A 7,035-nucleotide genomic window follows, 5' to 3' on the forward strand; every position below is an offset into this window, starting at 1 on the left:
AAACTAGAGTCAGTGGTTCTTTGGTAAACATGCAACAAGAGCAAAGAAAACCCAAAAACTCTGAAGGATGATACCATCCATTCTTGTGGCTTTAACATCCAACCTATCTGATGACTTACACTTCCTTATCTGCAACCAGCTCTTCCCTGAGTTCCAATTCTGTGTTCCCAACTGTTCTTTTGCTTTCCTTGTCTAGGTACCCTTTGTTATTTTAACTTTAATGTATCCAACCCAGAGCCCATTTTGCCCCTTAATCGATTTACTTCTTGAAATCAGCAGTTATTTTTTTTACTCCTTTCTTCTTAGTTCATCTTAATTTCCTCTTTATGCAAAAAGATGATTGCTTCAGACAACTATAGTCTACCATGTTTCTCCTTTTCAAAAGAATAACATGTTGGAAGGTCCTCATTTGCAGTTTATGTTTTTACAAATGAAAAGGAAATTCAATAGCAAATACCCACTGGAAATTTCATTAACATAACCCTATGTTGTCCCTTTCTCTTTAAAATCAGAAAATATTAGAAAAACAGATCCAATACTAATTATTTCCAAAGGAAAGGAAAGATCAAATCCCCACTCATCTAGGCAAGACTCTACTGACATTTCCCACCTGGGTGAGTGGGGATTCCCATGGCTCTACAAGGGATCCTATGTGGAGCAATGCTCACTCATTCTTACCAGTTCCATTCCAATCATTTTTAGACCACTATGTTAAATCCAGTCACCCATAAAGGACCACCTGAAGCAACAAATGGATTGTCCATCTAATTATAATAATCCTAATAATAATAATAATAATGATAATAACAATAATAATATTTAATATTGTATAACCGTGGTCTCCCCCTGCACTTCAGTTTCACAATTACTGTGTTTGGGGTGGAAAGAAGGGATAATAAATTAGCCCTAACATAGTCACTTAGTTTATACACAATGTATGTACTGGCTAAGCTGAGGAAATAGGAGTTCATGCTCTAGTTGTCAGGTTTTAAGGGGAAGAAATTTGTGTTTTTTGGTTTTTCCAGAACAGTGTTTCTCCACTTTGGCACTATTGATATTTAGAGTCTGATAATTCTTTTTTTCTTTTAGAAATTTTAACTGGTCCTTTTTGACATAATTATAAAAGCATGGAATATAATTTGCTCTAATTCAGTCCCCAGAACTTCCCTTTGCCCTCCTTCCTCTTTCCCCCTGTTTTCTTCCCTCTACTCTACTGATCTTTCTGTTATTTACTTATGGTTTTTTCAATGTAATGTCTTGTGGACACACATAATGGTGAGATTCATTGTGGCATATTCAGATATTTCAAGAGCTTTCTTATGTGTTATAGGATGTTTAACAGCATCCTTGAACTCGTCTCACTCAATGCCAGTAGCAACCCCTATCACCAGTGTAACCACCAAAAATAACTCCAGACATTGCCACATACCACCTGGACGGGGGCAACAAAATTGACCATGAAAGTAAACTGGGCCATGCCTCCTATCAAACCTCATACTTGGTAGATTCCCAGAGGAAAAAGCTAGACAGATTTCTGTTGGCATTTATCAGACAATATTCTTCATTGTATGGGATTGACCCCGTTATTGGTCCATCAGTTCCTACTCAGAACCCTTGATAGGTATCAAGGAGAGTCAAGTCTTTAAGTCAAGCTATAATTTAAAGATTTTTTTTAAAGAGTGATTTGCCCTGTGTAAGCCTACAGATATGGAACTAGGGTTCAGATCAGAAATTGAGAGTGAATCACTGTGAAAGATAGACAGATGTTATCATTCAGTTTAATATTCCTACAACCACTGTAATAACTTGAGAGTATACCTATTAGCAATAATCAATGAGTCCTGAAGTCCTGAGGTTTTTCCAAGAGTTCATGATTTCTTAACATAAGTCTCTAAAAATGAATTAATTCACTGATTGTGGATATCTTTTATTATAGTAACTATTTCAACTTTCTGAATTGGGTCCATTGCAGGCCCATCAATTGCCATGCAAACCCCTTTACATGTATCAAGGAATATCCAGCTACATATAAGGCAGAATTAACTCAGTGATTCTGGGGTGGGGCTTGACATTCTACATGTCTAACAAGCTCCAAAAAGATACAAACCTACCCTTCATAGACCAAACTTTGAGTAGAAGAACCTCCCCTCAGTCTCTGTCAAATTACCTATTTCATTTTTTTCTTGATGTTTCTCATGATTTGAAAATATTCATCTGTTTTTGTGTTGGATTGTTTGTTGGCTGATCTATTCATTTACTGTAATGCAAATCCCACAAGAGCAAGGACTTTGTCTATTACTTCTGTATTCACAGCACTTAACTACAGTACCTGGCACATTATAGATACTCCATAAGTACTATTGAATGAGTGATATTATTCAAGATTCATTGATTCTTTTTATCTTTACTGAGTGCTTCAGTGAATAGTAATTTTTTGCAAAAGGAGATAGACTATAAAGATATTGCCTGCACAGCTTCCCCTTTTAGGCCTGATCTTGGCAAATCTGGAGATTCATGGCCAGGAAAGATGGAAGTGTTCTAAGAAATTGTGATTGAAAACAGAGAGATGTGAGAGAGAAAAGAAAATTGTTAGAGAGATTGGGGAATTGTGGGAGACAATGAAATATTGTGAGAGAACAGAGAATTGTGAGGGGATGTGGAATTTAGGAAAAGACTAGAGAATTGTGAGAAAGAACAGTGAACAAATCTTCCACTATGGAGAATTGTGAGTGTTCAGAATTGTGAAAGAGACAAAAGAATAGTGAAAAAGATGGGGGAATTATGGTAAAGATGGAATTACAAGAAAGAACAGAGAAATATGAGTGAGACAAGGAATTGTGAGAGAGAATAAACATTGTGGAAAACAGAATTGTGAAAAAACTGGATTGTGAGACAGATGGGTAATTGTGAAATAGGATTGAGGGTTATAAGAGAACAGAGTACTGTAAGAAAGAATGGGAAATTGTGGGAAAGATGAATTGTAAGAAAACAGGGAATCATGAAAGCAAATTAAGAATTTTAAGAGGCATGTGGAATTGTAGGAAGGATAGAGGATGCTGGGAGACACAGGAATTGTGGGTGAAATCTGGGAAACATGGGGGAGAGAGATTATTATGGGAGAATTGTGAGGAATATAGGAAATTATGAAAAAGTGAGTATTTTTGGAGAACACAATTATGAAAGAGAATTTGAAGTAAGGAAAGAGACTGGGGAATTGTGAAGGAGAATAGAGTATTAGAATAGAGAATTGTGAAAGAGAGAGTAGAGAACTATGGGACAGTAAAAAGAAAGTGAGAGAAATTAGGAATTATGGGAAATGGAATTGTAAGAAGGGAAAATGTTGGTGACACAGGAAATTATAAAAAAAGAAGAGAGAATTGTTGGAGAGACAGATCATTGTGAGAAAACCAGGGGATTGTGGGAGACAAAGCATTTGGGACAGAGAGAACTGTGATACAAACAGGAGAATGATGGGAGAGATAAGGCATTGTGTGATAGAAAAAAATTATGAAGAAGAACAGAATTGTTGGAGAGGGACATTGTGCTAAAAACAGGAGAAACATGGGGAAGTACAGAGTATTGTGTCAGAGACAGGGGGTTGTGGGAGACATAGTGACATAGAGGATTGTGGGGAGTTTATGAGAAAAATCAGATTATTGAGGGCAGAGAGTTGTGAGAAAACAAAGCATTATGGAAGAGACAGAGAATTCATAAAAAATGACAGAATTGTAGGAGAGATAAGGAATGATGGGAGAGACAGGGAATGTGGGAGGCATAGAGCATTTTGAGAGAGAAAATTGTGGTAGTAACAAGGAATCATGGGAGAACCATGGGATTGTGGGGGAAATACATCATTGTGAGAAAGAGAGGGCATTGTGAGAAAGAACAGAATTATGGGACATAAAGGAGAATTATGGGAAAGACCAGAGAATTGTGGGAGAGAGCAAATCATGGGGAAGAACAAAGAATTGTAGGAAAGGTTGGAACATTGTGAGAGAAGAATCATTGGAAAGAGCATTGTTGTGAGAAAGAGAATTATGGGAGAGATGGGGTTGTGGAAGAGACAGAGACTTGTGGGAAAAACCAGAAAATTGTGAAAGAGGTACAATTGTGGTACAAAAAGAAGAATTATGATGTAAACAATATTGTGGGAAAACATAGCATTGTGGGAGAGAGAGAGGAATTATGGGAGGAGCAGAACACTGTGGGAGACAGAGTATTGTGGGGAAAACAGTATTGTGGGAGAGACAGGAGAATCATGGAAAGGAACAGAATTGTGGGAAAAAACAGAGAAACAGAGTTGTGGGAGATACAGGAGAATCATTGGAAAGAACAAAGTATGGTTAGAAATAGATAATTATGGGAAAGAGGGGAATTCTGGAACAGAGAAAATTATGGGCGAGAGTAGAATTATGGGAGAGATAGTGATTGTGAGAAAGAACAGGAAATTGTGAGGTAGGGAATTGTGGGAAAGAAGGGAATTGTGGTGCAAATGAGAGAAACATGGACAAGAATAGAGAATTGTGGCAAAAGCAGAGCATTGTGGGAGATACAGAGAATTGTGGGAAAGATAAAAGGAACCGTGGGAGAGAGGGAAATGTGGAAGACAAAGTATTTTTGGGCAAACATGGGAAAGAATCAAAATTTGTAGGAAAGACAGGGAAAGTGCAGGAAGAATAGGTGCAGGAAGAATAGGTGAATCATGGAAAAGAACAGAGAATTCTTCAGAAAGGAGAAATGAGAGAGAGACAGAAGATTTGGAAAGAATGGAGAATTGAGAGACAATTTGGGGATTGTGGGAGACATATCATTTTAGAAAAGAACAGAGAATTGTGAAATAGAGAAGGAACTATGGGACAGCCAGGAGATTGTTGGGGACATAGAATTCTGAGCAATGCATGGGATTGTTGGAGAAATAACTGTGTGAAAGACAGAGGACCTGTGGGAAAGACAGAAGAATTGTGGGGAAAAAGGAATTGTGGGGAGACAGAATTGTGGGAGAGACAGTAATTTGGGGAAAAACAGGAGCATTGGGGGCAAGAACAGAGAACTATGGGAGAAACAAAAAGTTGCAGGCGATTTAGGGGTTTGCATGAAAGAACGGTGAATTTGAGGAAAGGGAGCTGTGTGAAATACAAGGAATTCTGAGAGAATGGTTAAATGTAACAAAAAAAAATCAACAATTGTGAAGAAAATTGAAGAATTGTGAAACAGAAAGAAAATTGTGAGAGAGGAGAAATGTGGGAAAGGAGAATTGAGTAAGAGAAAGGGAATTGTGTAAACATCATAAAATACAAAAGAAATACTTTTGTAAAAGTGAGGAACTGGAAGTTTGAGAAACTGATTCATTGTACTTACACATCAATTCAGTTTGTAACTACAAAGGAGCTATGTTTTTTCTCTCTTCTAATATGGTATGACAGCAGTAGTTTACATTTCCAAGGAATGGCAAACTGACATGTGCTGACTTGTATCTGTGTGTACATACACATGCAAACACAGTCACACAAATATACACTCACATATACACATGCACTTAGGCACACATGCAGATATGCACACACACACACACACATACACACACACATGTATGTCTGTTTGGACAGGAGAGAAACAGGCAAAACTATGACATGATTTGCATTCTTTCAACCACAAGAAATTGTAGTACCAAAAGTATCATGGAAAACTTTCTAGATGTGATACATGTTAATGCCACAACTATCCTGTACATTTCTCATGCCTCGTTGACCAAGAACTAAGATCTCCACTTTATTCCAGTATTCTAAAGAAATTCACATGCTCTGAGAACAATATAATAATTTCCCCTTATCTTCTGTTTCAGTTATTCTCAGTCAACCATGGCCCAAAAAATTAAATGGAAATTTACATAAATAAGCAATTCATAAATTTTAAATTGCATGTTATTCTGAATAGCATGATGAAATCTCATGTCATCTTGCTCCTGCCAGCCCAGGATATGAATCACTTCTTTGTCCAGTGTATCAGTGCTCTATACATTACCAGTCTATTAGCCACTTTGTTATCAAATGGACTATTGTGGTATCACAGTGCTTGTGCTTAAGTAACCCTTACATAGATGCCTAACATATTACATTACAATGTCTGCATCATTGACATTGACCTTACTTCATCTCATCAGGTAGGCATTGTGTCATTGCACATCATTACAAGAAGAATGACTGTACACAAGGGGGCGGGTACAGTACAATAAGATATTTAGAGGGGGGACCACATTTACAAAGGTTGTGTTATATAATATATTGCTATAAGTTTTCTATTTTATTATTAGTTATTATCACTAATCCATTGCTGTCCCTAATTACCAAAGTAAACTTTATCATAAATATGTACGCATAGGGAAAAACATTGTATGTATCAGATTTGGTACTATTGATAGTTTTGGGCACCCACTATGTCTTCAAACATAGGCCTCATAGACAAGGGAGGAATACTATACATAATATATATATGCACACACCTTGGAATTTTAAAATGTGATAGCGGAAATAAAAAAACTAATAAAATGGGGGACTTTAAAAAATTTCCTAAAAATAAAACAAAATTAGATACATAGAAGAGAAAATGCAAGAAAATTAGATTGTCGGTCTAGGGGATGCACCATATGAGTACCAGAAGTTTCTTAAAGAAAGAACTAAGAAAAACGGAGTAAATTATAGAAGAAAGAGAAGGAGCAAGAGGAGAGGGAAGATGAAGAGAAGAGAAAATATCCCCAAAGTGAAGTCTCTGATTTTCTGGATTGAAGGCTCTCATCTAGTACCAAACCAGTGAAAACAAAGAGGCCCATATCAATACACATCTTTTCAGGACACTTGGAAGAAAGAGAATATGATTAAAATATTGAGGAAGGAAAAAATGACATTTGACCTTCCAACAGCTAAATGAAACCTAGAGGACAAGTAAACAGGTGCTTTATAATTCTGAAGGAAATAGTTTTCAGACGTAGAATTACATACACAAATTACCAAGCAAATGTGGGGGTAAAATACAGGCAAT

Source organism: Sciurus carolinensis, chromosome X (genome assembly GCF_902686445.1).
Source record: "Sciurus carolinensis chromosome X, mSciCar1.2, whole genome shotgun sequence".
In the NCBI taxonomy this organism is placed as follows: Eukaryota; Metazoa; Chordata; class Mammalia; order Rodentia; family Sciuridae; genus Sciurus; species Sciurus carolinensis.